The sequence below is a fragment of the Macaca nemestrina genome, chromosome 11 (genome assembly GCF_043159975.1).
Source record: "Macaca nemestrina isolate mMacNem1 chromosome 11, mMacNem.hap1, whole genome shotgun sequence".
NCBI lineage: Eukaryota > Metazoa > Chordata > Mammalia > Primates > Cercopithecidae > Macaca > Macaca nemestrina.
The window spans coordinates 86,238,914-86,257,568 of NC_092135.1; the positions used below are offsets into that span (position 1 = coordinate 86,238,914).

Genomic DNA, 18,655 nt, shown 5'->3' on the forward strand with positions numbered 1-18,655 from the left:
GACAGAGTGAAACTCTGTCTCAAAAAAAAAAAAGAAAGAAAAAAAGGAATAACAAAGAAAAAGTCGAATTTTAAAATAGAAAAGGAAGAAGAGAAATAAAACAGGAGATTTCTATTTAAAGATAAGTTTATAGTAATTAAAACAGTATAGTATTGATAAATGAAAAAAATAAGCAAACAATATAACAGAATACATAGAAACAGATTCACAAATATGACACTGTAGTATGTAAGTTACAGGGAATTACATGCTAGTGGAGAGGAGGTAACTCCACTTAATGGCACTAGAATAATTAGGTATCCAAATGAATAAAAAGAAAATTTAGAATCTCATTTCAGATCAGACACAAAAATTCATTCCAGGTAGGCTAACACACAGAACTTTAAGGCATTTAAAACTGTTTGTATATTTTAATTTTTTTAAGTTGCTAAAAGATACAGCATCAAAACTCTATTTTGTAAGCATCCCTTTATTCCATCCTATCTAACTTCAAATCATTTTCTACCAAAACTTTTTTATATGTATGCTTGCTTTTCTTGTTTTTAAATTATAAACTAGTTATTAAAATTATACATTCTAAAATTCTCCACTTTTAAATTAATTAACTTTTTTTCATTATTCAACATTTAAAATATCAAATAAGGATAGCTTACATGTGTTGGTTACAGCTATAAGTCTTTAAACTTTTTCAAATGATTCACTGGATAATATATTTATGTTTTAAAAAATTTTCTTTCACCATCTATTATTCTCATGCAGGAGGTCAGATGCAGTACTGGAGGCAGAACTCAGATACCGGACCAAATTGAGGACTAGCTAAAACACGGCCAGGGAAGACGTAGCTCTCCATAAGACATATATGGCAATGTGCCATGCCAGTTCACTGCCATTGCAACACCTGGAAGTTACTGCCCCTTTCCATGGCAATGACCTGGAGATCTGGAAGTTACCAGCCCTTTCCTAGAAATTTCAGTACAATCCACCTCTTAGTTTGCATATAATTAAAAGTGGATATAAATATGACTACAGAACTGCCATTGAGCTACTACTCTGAGCACACTCCCTACAGGGTAGCTCTGCTCTACAAGGAGCAGTATCTCTGCTGCTGCTGTACATTGCCACTTCAATAAAAGTTCCTGTTTACCACCACCAGCTTGTCCCTGAATTCTTTCCTATATGAAGCCAAGACCCTCCCTAGCTAAGCCTCAATTCTGGGACTTGCCTGACCTGCATCAATTCTAAAGCAATAAATTTTTGGATATATTCTTTAAGAACACCCTGAAATCTTCATATAAATACCTGCATCTTCCTCTCATCCCTGGTCTTCATAAATAAATCTCTTTTTACGATCTCCTTGTGAGCTTCTTTGCTATTTTAAAATGCCATGTATTTTGGTTATCTATTGCTGTAAACAATCTCCCCCAAAACTGAGTGGATTAAAACAACAATTATTTAATTATCACTTAAAATACTCTCAGTAAGACATTTGAACAAGGCACAGTGGGTTTGGATGGTCTCAGTGTTATATGATGTCTGCTGAGCAGAATTAATACATGATTTGCCAGGCCAGTGCAAAAAGAAGAAGTTGGACTTGTTCATAAATTATTAAGTATTTCAATTTAGTGATAGCAGAGCATTAAACCACGCATAGAAACCTTAAAGCATGGGAGCCTTCCGTGTAACTGCTCAGGTCACACATCTGTAAAGCCTGCCCTTCGGCTGGTCATAAAACATTCACAATGGCTTTTACATCACATGCCTGATAGCCCAGCTAGGATGGTTCAAAAAACTGGAGGCTGGTTAGCATGGCTTAACTTGAATCATATGTCTGGGGATTTTGTCCTTACTGTTGGCTGGGTTTCTTCGTTCTGCTATACAGCTGTAGGACATTTTCCTCTCCACATGGCATCCCCACCTGACCTGTCACCCTGGTTGAGGCTTCTCATATTCTGGATACTTGGTTCTAAGAGGAAGAAAGGGAAAGCCACCTGTACTTTTTAAACCTGCACTTAGAAGTTCTCTGCATTTTATGAGGTAAAGCACTTCACAAAGACAGCCAAGATTCAAGGAGAGCGTAAATAAACTACCTATTGATGTGCAAAGCAGAAAAGTGATGTGAAAGAGGACTTTGGGGGACTACCATGTTACTTGCATAATATGAGATATGAGAAGTACTATCAAAAAAATAGTCACAGAGCTCAGCATTTGCATATAGATCTGTTTCATTTCAAAGTCCACATTCTTTCCACTACTACAAACTTTCTCTCAAGAATTAGGGGCTAGATTTTATTTTAAGAATCAAATCAGGCTGGGAGCGGTGGTTCACGCCTGTAATCCCAGCACTTTGGGAGGCTGAGGTGGGTGGATCACGAGGTCAGGAGTTTGAGACCAGCCAGACCAATATGGTGAAACACCGTCTCTGCTAAAAATACAAAAATTAGCTGGGCATGGTGGCACTCGCTTGTAGTCCCAACTACTCAGGAGGCTGAGGCAGGAGAATTGCTTGAACCTGAGAGACGAAGGTTGCAGTGAGCTGAGATCCACCACTGCACTCCAGCCTGGGCAACAGAGAGAGACTTCATCTTAAAAAAAAGAATCAAATCAGAATATAAAGGCACATTGTTATGCATTTTTTTTTTTTTCAGAATCACAGTATACAAAACATATACACACCGAATTTAGTTAATGTGCAATGACCTGACATTTTCAACTGGAATGATAAGGTTTTTTTTTTTTTTTTTTTTTTTGAGGCAGAGTTTCACTCTTGTTACCCAGGGTGCAGTGCAATGGCGCAATCTCAGCCCACCACAACCTCCACCTCCCAGGTTCAAGCGATTCTCCTGCCTCAGCCTCCCAAGTAGCTGAGATTACAGACATGCACCACCACACCCACCTAATTTTGCATTTTAGTAGAAATGGGGTTTCTCCATGTTGGTCGGGTTGGTCTTGAACTCCTGACCTCAGGTGATCTGCCTGCCTCACCCTCCCAAAGTGCTGGGATTACAGGCATGAGCCACCACGCCCGGCAGAACTATAAGAATTTATCCATAACTTGACTAAGAAGGAAATGGTGTATCCCCATGAATTGGCCAAGGGAAATCTTCCTTTTCACCTTCTGAAGCTTCACTGAAAATTAGTGAACAAAAGGCAGATTTAGAGGAGAAAGGACATACAAATTTATTAATGTGCAAATAAGGCAGACAAAGGAACGTTAGATAACAACTTCATCCTGTACTTTGGGAAAGACAAAGGATTGAGGACAGAAGTAGAGATGATGCTCAGAGAGATCTTGAGACCTGTTCCTCAGTTCAGCCTGTCAAAGCACTGTATTTTGGGGTATCAGTTTCTGAGCCCCAACAACCCCTAATTTCTGAACTAAAAGTGAGAAACATTGCTTTCATAACAGTAAGTGATTTCTGTAAAATTAGAATAACATTGTAATATTTCCATAATTTTTCTCACTTAAATAATACAACCTAGAAATTAGAAAACTATGCTAAATTAAAAAGAAGAAAAATTGTATAAAATTTAGGAAGTGCAGACAATTAACAAACATTTAAATAATTTTTATTTCTACCACCCAGACTATCCACTAATAACATTCTATGCATACCTTGCATTACTTTTTTTGTCATCACCATTGTAAATATAGTATAAAAATCAAGGTTAGAAATATATCTATTATGTTAATCATCATCACCTTCCCCCTTACTTAAATTACACTCTTTTTCTATATCATTATGTTTATTTGCAATTCCTTTCTCATTTATCTATGATTTCCATGTGTTGGCCAAATGTTACCTGTTTTAATATAGGCATTAAAAGAAAAATCTCATTTCCTGTTTTAGAGTAAATTATGGTTCTAGAGTCAAATTATTTGGTGGTTGATGGAATATAGAATATGAAACAGTAAACGAAGCAGCATTATCTGAAATAGAAGAAAACAAAGGGAAACCTACTATCCCATATCTCTAAAACAATCCTGCTGGTTTTTAAGTTGTTTCTTCCCAAATATTAACAACATCATAACTTTCTCGAAAGTAAAAAACAAACAAACAAACAAAAAAACCTATGTATCCATAGTTTACCTGTGGGTCTAAAATAATTAATGGTTCATTGAAAATTTTGAAATTAATAGTTAAAATTACAATTATAACTTATGTTTATAGTTGAGACATCACTTTCTTGCCTTCAATAATATTTTTCTTTTTTGTTTTCCTGAGATTTTGGAATCTGAGATTAAAGTAGAATTCTGATTAATTTTCAAACCAAAATTGGAATCTTTTAAAACATAAAGGTCCTAATACAGTGTGATAGGATGCCTCTAATTTAATGTCTCTTGACTATTTTCCACTGCTACTCATATAAACTAATGTTTCAATAAGGCTCTGTGAAAACGATGTCTAACAGAACAACTGTATTTATAGAACAGAGAGTTTTCAGATTTTTCTGTGTGTCAATACATGCTGCATGTCCTTAAACATACCCTGTATAAGTTCCAAGTGGAGTCACGCTCTGTCATAACAACCAGTCCAATTTTCCATTATATAAAAAAAGTTAATTATGTGGCTATATTCTGAAGCAAACGTAAATGAGATGTGTAGCTCTATGAGAATTATTTCTCACTTATGACATCTAGGTCTTATATTCCACATGGCAGATTTCATGAGCTTTTTATATTGTATAAATTTTGTACACAGATGAATCCCTGTGACAGAAAATTGTCAAATGTGTTTTCTCCTTGGAAACTCACTTCATCATTGTTAAAATCTCAATAAACAAAACTACAATGCTTTTTAATTTCTCAACCCATCACTGAAACCTTAGAAAAACCATTATTACTGTATAATCTACAAATATAATTATTTCTAGATAATCTTTAAGAATTTGCATAACAGAATTTGTAATGAGACTTTTCTGGCTGTCCTCTTGTGCTGAAAACCCAAAAGGAGAAATAAAGAGGAGCTATGCTGGTATTTTCTAAAGAGAGCCACCTGCAGAAGTCAAAGAACTAGTTCCTACCCCTACGTTAGACAGGGAGATGATTGGGAACAGGGAAAGCAGCACTGTAGTCCTCAGCCTTTTGGAGGTGTGATGCAAGTTTTTGGTTTTGTTTGTTGAGATAGGGTCTCGCTCTGTCGCACGGGCTGGAGTGCAGTGAGGCTATCTCGGATCACTGCAACCTCCTCCTTCAGGGTTCAAGCAATTCTCCTGCCTCCGCCTCGCGATTTTTGTGTTTTTTGTAGAGAGAGAGTCTGGCAATGTGGCCCAGGCTGGTCTCCAACTCCTGGACTCAAGCGATCTGCCGGCTCGACCTCCCAAAGTGAGGGGATGACAGGCTGAGCCACCACTCCCAGCAAGGAGGTGTAATATTCATAGAGAGATTTTGTTTTCATTCCACTGGGAGGATGGAGCATTCCTTCTTCTGTGAGTAGGGTGCTCTCTCTGTTACTCCTAACTCCTCAGTAAGGTGGCAGGTTTAGATCCTCCTGGCTATCCACAGAACCAAGGCAGCTACATCTGCTGTTCCTAAAATGCCACAATTAGACCCTTTTTTATTTATTTATTTGGGATAAGAAAATTGTTTTAGATTATCACTCTTCTCTATTCTGATTCTTGGAATTAGTTCTGCCAACCTTGCTTTCAGTATGCCAAATTCAGCTTTAGAAATTCCAAATGAAACGTTTTTTCTCTCAATAAAGCCAATCATTTGGAAATCAAAAGCACTTTAATTTTCAAGCTATTGTTTGCAGTTTGGGCTTCTGGAAGCCTAATTAGGAGCTCAAAAGCCAGAATGCCTGCACCTGTATGTGTATACAGAGTATAGAAGGAAATATTTTTACCAGAACAATGGGTACAAGGAAGCATGTAAAACAGTACCTTATTTAATACCATAAAATGTTATCCTGGACTGGTACAACTGACTCACAGAGCTCTGGAGCAGCATAACCAAAACCCAGACCCCATTGCTTTGCCTTCAGCCCAGACGTTTGTTTGTTTGTTTGGTGATTGTTGTGTTCTATGTCAGTACATTACTTCTCTCAAACATGATCTCTAACTCCTTGTTTTAGACTTCTCGATACCAGTGATGTAAGTGGCTTAGTACTCATCTTTATGACAGAAACTATTATATCAATTTAAAATGTAATCATTTTTGTAAATGGAATAATATTTTCATATTACTAAAAACCAATATTGAAATTGAAAGCTACAGAAAAGATCTCAATATAATTGTAGTCAGAAGACTTTCAGTAAACAAACTAAATAAATAAATAAATAAATAAATAAATAGGTTAAAACTCCCCTCTGCCTTTTGTTAGTGGTGTATAGTCTGCAAAAATTAACCTCCTTTCTATAAAAATGAAACTAATAATGCTTACCAGAAAAAAATTCACATTTGTAAGGTACTTTTGACAAGGGCCTGGCTAACAGAAACTAATTTTTTAAACTAATACAAAATAGAATATTCTGAAAAAGAATCCCAAATTTGTAAAAAGTCATTTACTTTGACTTTTGTTTTTAAGTGTGTATTTAAATATTGTCTCAATTTAAAGATTTACTATACAAAGAAATATTTTTCCATAGCAGTAAAAATAATAAGTTGTAATATTCAACTTATTAAAATTGTAATCTCTACTACTCTTAAACATTATTTGAAGTAGATGATGACATAATACTGTTCAAGCATCCATGTGAAAATTCAAGCATTGTACTAACAGACACACACAAAAATCAGATTCCTACATGTATACTTTACTTGAAGAAGACATTTTAATGTTAGTATCATAAAAACAAATTATGTTTTGCCTAAAGGCATCTAAGAAGTTTTTGATGTCTGAGCATTATGTAAATGAGTTTTCTAAATATCTATTGTGGGTTTTCCTATTTATTTTAATGTCAAATTGGATTTCATGATGCCCAGTAGGGAACTGAAGTTTTTAAGCCTGTAAACTATAACCATTTTTTATTTTATTTAATTCTTCCATTACATAAAATGACATATACAACTACTTTCAAGTATGTGTGTGATTTCTGTATCTTTGTATATTCTTTCTGTTTCCAATAACTGTAAAATTTATTTAAAAGTGATAAAACATACTCAAAATGTTAATAAGTCCTAGGCTTCCTTAAATATAGTAAATTCCAAACATTTATATTGATTAAACCCCTCTATCATTAAAGAGATGTATATTTAAAAAATGCAATCTAAATAAAGACAAGTCTGGAGCCTTACAAAATATTAGTTAAAATGCACTGAATATCTTTAAGTCTCTAGGTATACTTTCCATCTTTCTTTATCCTGCTCTGTTCTACAAAAGACTGACCCATAGAAACTACATCCAATTGTTTCATTGCCTTCAGATTTTCTATTGGTTTTGGCCAATGGGTACCCCAGCTGGAAATGGGAATGTGAGAAGAGAATGATATCAGCACATTTTCCCTGTTCTCTTACTATCTGATTGTCATTTGATTGTGCTCCTTTACTGAAGGTCACGATTTCTATCGGGACTTCTTTTCCATATAATTATCCTCTCTGGGTTCTGGTAACCATTCTCTCTCTTTTTCTTGCCCTTCAGGGGTAGAGGTGGCAATAGTTTCCCTGAATATTACCCTGTGAGGATAACTGCATTTCTTAAACCCTGCCTGCACCTTTATAAATAATCTTCTTAGTAATTTTTTCTCAAATTATCTGGTTTGGAATGAGCCATTTCACACAGTTTCTCACGGACCTTTCTAAAACATTTGTATTGATTAGTATTTTTGGTGCTCAGGGAATCTTTAATGTTTTTGTACCTAAACACAAATGTTAACACATTGTTAGTTTGTCATAAGTAGCATGTCTAAATTGCCATTTGTGCATTTCTCTTTAATATCTAGATAATATCTAGAAAATATCTCTTTAACATATAATATAAGCTTTTTTAATATCAACATAATATTGCATTATTTAGACTCCAAGTTGTTCACTTATAACTGGAATGTTCTTCTACTATTTATCTTTCCACTTTTCTGGAATTTCTTCAACTGACATCTCTCCCATGACGTTAAATTTCCTAACAGCTAGGATTCAATATTGACTTAGAATGATTAAAAGGGTGGTACTTCCTGAATAAATATAACTTTAGGATTATAGATAAGATAGGTCCCTTGAGATACCTAGACTTCTTTAATTTCCAGCAAAGTAGTAAAGATTATGAAAATATACATTGTAAGACTGTGAAGGTAGCTAGACAAAAGCAGTGTCCAACAAATCTAGATTTTTTTCCATAATCATGACACTAACTGTTCTAAGTAGCCAGCAGTACTGAAAATCCTAATAACACGGAATTTAAGGTACTCAAACATGTTAATGGGTTATGACCAGAGCTGAAAATTCACTTTGAAAAATCAAAGCTGTAAGACCCTCTCCCTGGTATGTTCTCTTAATACAATATAAAAATCACATCACTCTAAAGTTTGTCATTTCTACACCCTTTTGTATTTAGCAGATCAGACACCTGATAATAAGTTTGATATAAGAAAATCCAACTCCCTTCATTGGCCTTTCTTACCTCCAATCTCACATAGCTTCAGTATCTTCTCTTAAATGGTCACCAGAGTGCTTTTTCTAAAACAAAATTGTCCATAATAAGACTTGCAGTAGATACCATTCCCTATAAAGTTCGAGACCCTGATCTAATGCTCCCCAACACACTAAGCTATTTTAATTTCTTCAAATTCTCTTGCTATTTCAAGTTTCTCAGGCTTTGATAATGTTATTTCCTCTGCCATAAATGTTTCTCCCTTTCTTGTCTACCTGCTATACACACAATCACCTTTCAAAATTCAGCTCTCATTTTGACAACATGACTGCTTTCTAAATTGTTACTCTATCTTGCCCACAATGAAGAAATATATATCTGTTTTAGTGCCTAACCACATTTATTTATAATTTTATTTATTACATTGTGTTTCCCTCTACTGGGCTGTGAGCTCCTTAAGGGTAGAGGCTGCACTTATTCATCATCATCTTTCCTATACTAGCTCAGTGCCTGACATTAGAAACACAGTACTGAATGCTGAATGAATGGTGATGGAACTTCTGGGGCAGGTCTGATCTCCATCATTCTTGCTCCCTAAATGTCCATTTAGTCTAGTTCATTGAGCAAACATTATTTTAAGATTTGAACTAAGCTAAAAGGTGACTGTAGATGAAGGAAAAGAAATGCTTCTTCCTGGCCAGGCGTGGTGGCTCAAGCCTGTAATCCCAGCACTTTGGGAGGCCGAGACGGGCGGATCACGAGGTCAGCAGATCGAGACCATCCTGGCTAACACAGTAAAATCCCGTCTCTACTAAAAAATATAAAAAAAACCTAGCTGGGTGAGGTGGCAGGCACCTGTAGTCCCAGCTACTAGGGAGGCTGAGGCAGGAGAATGGTGTACACCCGGGAGGCGGAGCTTGCAATGAGCTGAGATCTGGCCACTGCACTCCAGCCCGGGCGACAGACCCAGACTCTGTCTCAAAAAAAAAAAGAAATGCTTCTTCCTTACAAAAGAATTCCAATGTATATATGTAAATTATATATAAAATATAATATATAAAGTATATACATTTTTATATATTTTATATATAATTATGTATGTGTGTGTATATATATATAAATTGTTAGGGGATATATGGAAATCTTGTAGGCAATATCTACCAATACATGTTACAACTAGTGGGTAAAAGTTTAAGGAGAAACAGCATACTTGTATTGTCTCAAAGTATGTCTCCCCAAATATTGATTAATTACCAAGGGAAAATAGTAACTTTACATTGAAGAAACCTGGCAGACACCATCTATACTGACTTACTATTATTCGTGTGAACTCATATCAATGTCACATACCCCAATATGATGCAATGAGGACACTTTACTTTTGTGAAAATTTCCCCCAAAACTTATAACCCCAGTTTAACCATGAGAAAACAGCACACAACGTTGATATGTGGGACTTTCTACGAGATACTAAACCATCACCCTTCAAAAGTGTCAGTCATAAAAGACAAGGAAAGATCAAGGAACTGTCACATATTAGAAGAGACTAAGAGACATAAATGCTATGTGGAATTCTGGAATAGAGAAAGGGCATTGATAGAAAAACTGGAGATATCTTCTAGAAGAAAATCTAGGAAACACTATTTTGGACGTTGGCCTTGAGAAAATTTATGAGTAAGTCCTCAAAAGCAATTGTAACAAAAACAAAAATTGACAAGTGGGACCTAATTAACTAAAGAGTTTCTGCACAGCAAAAGAAACTGTCAGCAGGGGAAACAGACAACCTAAAGAATGGGAGAAAATATGTTCAAACTGTGAATCCAACAAACATCTAATATCCAGAATCTGTAAAGAACTTAAACAATTGAACAAATAACAACCAAATAACTTTATTAAAACTGAGCAAAAGACATGAACAGACACTTCTCAAAAGATGACATACAAGCGCCCAACAAACATGAAAAGCTGCTTCACATCACTAATCATCAGATAAATCCAAATCAAAAGTACAATGAGATACCATCTCATACCAGTCAGAATGGCTAGATTAAAAGGTAAAAAAAACAACAGAGGTTGGTAAGGCTAGAAAGAAAAAGTAATGTTTATACATTGTTGAGGGGAATGTAAATTAGTCCAGCTACTGTGGAAAGCAGTTTGAAGCTTTCTCAAAGGACTCAGAACTACCACTTAATCCAGCACTCCCTTTACTTGGTATATATCCAAAAGAAAACAAATACTTTTACCAAAAAGACACACAAACTCGTATGTTTATCATAGCACTATTCGCAATAGCAAAGACATGGAATCAACTTAACTGCATGTCGGTAGTGGATTTGATAAAGAAAATGTGGTACATATACACCGTAAAATACTATACAGACAAAAAAGAATGAAATTATGTCCCAACATGGGTGCAGCTGAAACCCATTATCCTAAGCAAATTAACGCAGGAACAGAATACTGAAATACAGCATGTTCTCACTTATAAGTGGAAGGTAAACATCGGGTACTCATGGACATAAAGATGGCAGCAATAGACACTGAGGACTACTAAAAAGGTGAGGGAGACAAGGGCTGAAAAACTAACTGTTGTGTACTATGCTCAGCACCTGGGTGATGAGATCATTTGTACCCCAAACCTCATCATCACACAATATACCCAGGTAATACACTAAACATACCAAAACCTGTACATGTACCCCCAAATCTAAAATAAAGGTTGAAAAAGAAAAAGAAAAACTGGGGCTATCTGAATGAATTCTGTAGATTGGTTAAAAAATAAAAATAAGCATATAAATATCATTATTCTTTCTAGACAAAAATAACACCAAAAATACTTTTATTTTTTCCAAGAAAAAACTAACAGAGTTTAATTTTAGCCAAAGCTATTGTTTTCCTTTTATTTTGACCCATATTGATTCAGTTTCCTGAAAACTTCCACTAACATATCAAAAGTTTTTATAGTTTTACTTGTTTCCATGAAAAGCCATTATTTATTTTATACTTACTTGCCAGATTATGCTAAGTGCTTTACATTTATTAACTCAATCTTGACAACTGTTTCAAAAATAAGAAAACTAATATTAAAGTAGAGTGATACAGTTTGGCTCTGTGTTCCCACCCAAATCTCATGTTGAATTGTAATTCCCAGTGTTGGGGAAGGGACCCAGTGGGAGGTGATTGGATTATGGGGGCAGATTTTCCCCTTGCTATTCTCGTGGTAGTGAGTGGGTTATCAGGAGATCTGGTTGTTTGAAAGTGAGTAGCACTTCCCCATTTGCTCTCTGTCTATTGCTCTGCCATGGGAAGACTTGCTCGCTTCCCCTTCTCCCTCCAGCATGATTGTAAGTTTCCCGAGGCCTCCCAGCCATGAGTCCTGTACAGTCTGTGGAACTCTGAGTCAATTAAACCTCTTTTCTTCATAAATTACCCAGTGTCAGGTAGTTCTTTATAGCAACGTGAGAATGAACTAATATAGAGAAGAAAGTGACTTGTCCAAGATTTCACAGTCAGTAAGGGGTAAAGAATACATTCTAACCATGACTTTGGACTCCAAAGCACATGCTTTAAAGCTTTATCCTAAGCTTCACCCTTCAAAACTCAACAGCCTGAAGTTCACTTTTATAAGAAATATCTGAAGCTTAATTCAGTAAATAGAATTTAAACCATTACAGCTTTCTTGACACTTTAAGAACTGTCTTATAAATTCATAAAATTGTTGATTTACATTTCACTAGTTCTCCCCCAAACTCATGGCACTCTACAAAAATATTTCCATGAAAAAAATTTAATTTCTTTCAAGATTTATTATACTCTTCACTTGAATAATGTACAGATTTCCAAACAGAACACTGCATTTTAGGTAGGGGTGTTCATTTAAAAGTCCTTAGCAATTTATTTTTATGTGGAAAATGGATGATCTTCACCTGCACTCTCAGTATATGTGAAAGATTTGTGTAACTTTGAAATTGCTTCTGGAGGGTTTCATTTTTGAAACTGAACAACAGTCTTCTGCAGTCACACCCTCTGAAAACCTGCCAATTTCCATTGAACTGATAGCACTTTATCTGTGTGTATTCTCAGATTGCTGAGCTAGAGAGACTGTTGATGCAGAACCAGCATGGCAAGTCTCTGTTCTAACAGCTCTTGCCACAGACTACCTTTTACAGAAAAGCCACTCTCAGAATTATTTTAGCCCTGTTATGGAAAAGATACGCAATGAGAGAACGTCTTTTGTTGTTCGGTTGTGATAGGTGCTAATGTCCCCTTTGCGTTTTAAAGCATGATGACATTTTCTCAAATCACATTATGTCAGGCCCAAGCGTATAGGTGCCTTGTTTAGCTTTGCTTTTTTGTTAAGCCCTATCTGCAAGCCTGAGTAAATTCTGATACAGGATTTTGAAGAGAGTTAATAAATTAGCATGCTAGTGAAAGACTGCAAATTATAATTCTCAAATAAAAAGTTTCCTTTGTCAAAAATCATTTTAGACAATTATTTTTACTCTATTAAGAAAATAAGACCGTAATTCTATTTGCAATAAAATATCTTTGTTCTATTTTTTATTTTAAGTATGTGAATCTTCAAATGAAAAAAATATCTTCTTATCACAGCAGTTTTTCAAGCAAGTAAAACTGCTTCAAGCAAATTTTCTAGGCCGGAAAACTCTGTGGCAGAAGAGCATACCTTGGGAGACTATTCCTGGACATTAGGTCAGGCCTTTCCATGAAGCTGAGTGTTAGCTCCTGTCTCTTGGTCATGGCTGGACTCCACATAAGGCACTCATTCACTATAATCTAGAGTGCACGAGAACTGGAACAAGAAGCAGAAACGTGACCCTTGATTAAGATCTGTGCTTTCTCTCATTATTTGTGTTAAGTAGGGGTCTTCAATTCCAAGTATTATTTGTGTCCTGCAATTGTTGTAGAAAAATGGCCCTTTCACTCTTAGCAACAACACGGAACTTAACAAGTGATAATTTAATAGATTGGAGGGTAAAAATATAATATGAATGGGTGTAGAGTCAGGTCTTTTCAAGTTGAAAAAGCATCCTTTTTCAGAATCAGAAGAAAATATTGAATAATGAAGTTAATTCAAGTAAATTGATACATGAGTTGAACACACTTCTAACAGAAGACTTTTGTGGTCAAAGGTAGGAAATAAGAAGTTGTGACAAGGAAACTTAACAGAATGGATCCAAAGCTCATTTGGAAAAATAATCTTGAGAGAATAGTGATGAAACCTTTGAAAAGGGGATAAAATAATAAAGGAGAATTTGTCCCAGTAGATATTTTAAACAATGATAGTTTGAGATAATTAATAATGTTCTATTGCAGAAATACACTGACCATTAAATGGGAAAGGACTACCATTAGCCCACATGATGCCCAGTTCTTTCCAAGGAAGCTCTGCAAGTGCTTGGCTAGGAGCCGAAGATGCCTTTGTAGTTAGAAAAGATATCCCTTTCTTCTTGCTTGCAAGCTCCATTGGCTTGGCTGGTGAAAGAAGTTGGCTGGATTTTATTCTGCACTGGGCCTTTTTTAGGTGTCTTACTGAATTTTGCATGCTGTTTGACCACACCTGGAAGTTCTGATTGAACAGATCCTGTTTCATATCTAAGTTAACATATGATAAAAATTACTGCTAAAAATCACTAGGCAAAGAATGGATCTATTCAATATGTGGTGTTGGACACCTAGGTCATTATTCTGGGGGAAACAAAAGCCCTATCTTTAGACTTCACATCAGAATAAATTGAAAAACAAAAACTACAAAATACTAGAAGAAAATATTGCTAATTAGTTTGGGTGAAATGTCATCATATTTTTTAAAAACTCAAGTAATCATAAAAAGATTACATTTAAAGAAATTCTACATAATTTTAAAACACAACAAAATAATTTAATTATTTTAATTAAGTTAATAAGAAAAATACCCCCTTTTTTAGCTAGAGGTTAATATATTTACTACACATGGAACCTTTAAAAATCAATAAGAAAAAGAAAAAATACGTGAAACAATAGAGAAAAGAGAAAAATGTACAAAATATATAAATAGCCACCTCACAAAAGAAAATATAGTTATTAACTTTATGAAAACTTATTCAGTTTTATTAACAGTGAAAGTAATAAAAATTAAAGCAATTGAGCTGCTAATTTTTCACTAAGATTACTTGAAAATTTAAGTGTTTGGAGAAAAAAAAAATAAGGGCCAAGATGGAATAGTTTACATGATATCATTTAGGTAAATGAAAAATGCATATGAAAATAAATATTTTGAAAGAATACTTACAAAAAAAGGTACACCTTAAACACATGAAAGTACACATTACATTAAATACTTGTGCTGGGTCAGTGAATGGGAGGAAATGAAAATAAAAGTACATATTTAATGAAGTTGTTTGTATTTGTTTATGTTTTCAGAGCTCCCCTCAACAAAGAAAAAGCACATATTTAAATAAAATCCTCAAGGGACCTTGTAGGTTAATGATGTGCCAAACACCAAGAAGCATGCTTAGCACAGCCATCTGCACCTGAGTCCATTATAGTCTACATAGGCAACATATGTCATAAATAAAACACAAGTACCACATGTTGAGGAAATGACACTGACCTACATTGCTCAAGGGAATGTACGTTTTTATAAACTTTTCAGAATTTGTTTGGCAATATGTATTTAAACTATTAGAAGGGGCCAAGTAACATAAGCATCTGCACTGATATAAGGGTGGGGGTATTGCAGTGGCCCAGAGATGGGTGAGGAGGCCCAAGTACAATGAAAATGGTGTTCCAGTGGAGAAACAGCCTGGTGTGGTAATTGGAGCCCATTCGAGAAGCAAAGGAAATCCTTGTAGAGAGAAGCCTGACACTGTGTGCTAGAGCCCTAGGTGAGGGAAGAGGGCACAGGAGGGCTGTCAATCTTGAGGTGTTAAGAATCTGAGCAGGATGATGAGGATGTTCCTGCAGAAGGAGTGGCCTGGGCACACAGGAAAGGGGACTGTGACAGCCATGGGAGATTGGGTATGGACAAGGACATTGATTAATTAAGAAAATATATTAAGAATAATGACAGTTGAAGCCAGATTTTTACAAGAGGAGAAGGGGGCTACAAATATAAAAAGTAGTATTGTACTACAATTGAAGGTAAATGTTTGAACTCGTGGCTTTCAAGATAGATAAATGATGATAGATAGAGATGATAGAGATGTTGACAGATGATAGGTGATAGATAAGCAGATAGATTAGCAGAAAGATGTAAATATGTACAAGTGCATACATGCATATATTCCCTGGCTTTGGTTACTGAGAGGGCCTAAGCAAAGGAAGAAAACCTAACAGCAATAAACATAGCTACCGGAGCTCAGATTCCAAATACCATCCTTCACTAAAAAGAAACAAATTTTTGGAGAAATGACTGATTCCTGGGCTGGGGCTGGGGAAATACAAAATGAGACTTGAACACCTTTTTGTGCCCCAAATTGAGAAAATGCTCACAGAATGCTAGATACACAGCAAAGGGATATGGAATTTAGCTTGAAACAGTGTCTGGCCAAATCTGAGATAATTTAAGTGTCAAAAATAAATCATCATAGAAACAGATTACACCTATGCAAGTAAAATAGGAAGCCATGTATCAATACTAATATAAGTAAACAAACTAAGAAATTGGAAGTTTGATGAGAAATGAAGTATTTCCCTAGTTTCAAGTGCCTCCCCAGGAAATATGGACCAATTATGGTAGGAAGGCAGTTATACTCACCACTATACCACCAATGCCACCAATATGGACCAATTATAAAGAGAGAGAGGTTAATGTTACGGAGGAGAAGTCTGACAGACAATCAAGTGAGGATCATTAGTAATAGGAAAAAATCAAAACTGGGTACAACTTATTAGAATTGTTTTTTAAAAAAGAATATAGTATCATACTTCCGTTTTTTCATCAGCCAAAATACATTAGCTGACTCTAATGATAAATTACATTTTTGCCAGGTAAGTAGTAAACAATACACAAAAGTATCAACACCATGAAAGTCAAAGAGACATGATAACTGCATGCAACTGTGATCCCAAACTGGATCCTGTTGTTATAAAGAACATTGTTGGAGTAATTGGAGAAGCCTGAATAGGACATGAGAATTAAATGTAGAAATATATGAATGTTGATTTCTTGAGTTTTGATGTTTTACTTTCTTTATGGAGGAGAAGATCTGTGTTTTAAAGAAGTCCACAAAGGATTTGGGAAGGATGAGGTATCATGATGGCAAGTTATACTAAAATGGTTCAGGTAAAAATAAAAATAAATCTTTGTACTCTGTAACTTTTCTATAATGTGAGATTATTTTCAAAATAATAAAAAGTCTATACTCTAACTTGATAATCTACTTGTAGGTATTTATTCTAAGGAAATAACTGTAAGGGATAGGCACACTATGTGAACAGATGACATACAAAATACGTATGAACAAATGGCCATCATTTCTGTTTGTAATAGCAAAAAATTATTAATAAACACTGGCAGGGAAAAAAGCCCATGCTATATTGTTAAAAAGTAGTAGTATGGGCCGGGTGCGGTGTCTCACGTCTGTAATCCCAGCACTTTGAGGGGCTGAGGTGGGCGGATGACGAGATCAGGAGATGGAGACCATCCTGGCTACGGTGAAACCCCGTCTCTACTAAAAATACACACACACACACACACACACATTAGCCGGACCTAGTGGCGCAGCGTCTGTAGTCCCAGCTACTCGGGAGGCTAAGGCAAGAAAATGGCGTGAACCCGGGAGGCGGAGTTTGCAGTGAGCCGAGATCGCACCACTGCACTCCAGCCTGGGCGACAGAGCGAGACTCTGTCTCAAGAAAAAAAAGAAATTGTAGTATGTACATTACAGTTACACATGAAAAAAAATGGAAAGAAAATCGTTAATGGAAAGAAAAATGTTAAATGGCTGTGGGTGCTGAGTAATGCCTTTCCTCTACTCCTGGTTTCCATGCAAAAATATTTTACTGGTTAAGAGGACTGGTCTTTCCTTGTCCTTGGAGAGATGTTATGACATTTGGTAGATAACCTTAGGAATAAACTTGGGAAGAATTGCGGGGCATGCCAGGCTCAGCTACCTTTCTCTCTCTTTCATTCTTTGGAATAGAACTCAAAAAACAATTTAAATCCTTTTTCAAAGTCACTGTCTCCTTTCAAGTTAGAAGGAGGCCAGGAACTACGTGACTGAGGCTGCTGTTTCTGTTCTTTGCTTTTGGATCTACCAATTCAAATCCGTTATCTGTCAATAATAGAATAATATTTTGCTCTCATTTTTAACTTCTTTTGGTCAATTTATTCCCCACCCAGGCATAAAGAAGGCATACTATTTACCTGAGTCTCTCAGAGCCCTCAACAAACCTTGGAGCCTATAGAGAAAATGTGAGCAATGGGTACTCTTGGTGATGGGAATACAGGTGATATTTATTTCCCTTTTGCAGTTGCCCTCCTATTTTTTCTTTTTTTTTTTTGCAATGGTCAAGTTTCATGTTCTTAATCAAGAAGATCAAAATAAAGCAATTCTTTCAGAATGACAGATAAAATGATAGAGGTTTGAAGGTAAATGTAACACAATAACTTTGGAACCTAGAGCCCCCTAGGTACTCATAGGATATTTGGTCACTGTTACACATGGCAAACAGAAACATGTCCCCCTTTCAAATCACATGACTGAAATTTGGATTTCAATCTTGGTTTTCATTACAGTTTTTAAAAAGTTGTCAAATACTTTAAATGTTGGTTTTGCAGAAATATAGGGCTAAACAACCAGCATATTTTTGTGTGCTTTTGCAATCATCAGAAATAAAACTGTTTTTCTTAAAATAAGTAGCAGGCATTTTTTTGTCGTAGCCAAGGTTCCCTTAGTCAGGTTAAAAGAAACCTAATTCTGGTTTGAGCAAGAAAATTAATTTTAAAATTACTGGAAAGCTGCTGAGTTTCCATCATGGTCTATATGCACCTGTGATGAATGTGGAAAACTTTCAAATGGAAATCTGAGGTATTTGCAATAGGTAAAGTTAGGCGTATTTCTCATCATAGTGCCCTGCCAGGCTTGTGCAACCCTTTTCTTTGGCATCTCCCTTCTTTACTTCCTGGGGCA

At 35.6% G+C, this 18,655-nt stretch overlaps 1 long non-coding RNA gene across 1 annotated transcript in view; it reads right to left on the reverse strand.

The window, feature by feature from the left end:
• LOC105468247 (uncharacterized) overlaps window positions 1–18,655 on the reverse strand; it is a 135,386-nt gene that overhangs the window by 114,267 nt on the left and 2,464 nt on the right. Inside the window, exon 2 of the long non-coding RNA XR_011609916.1 lies at window positions 13,207–13,332. This is a non-coding gene — a long non-coding RNA (uncharacterized lncRNA). The remainder of the gene's footprint in view (window positions 1–13,206; window positions 13,333–18,655) is intronic.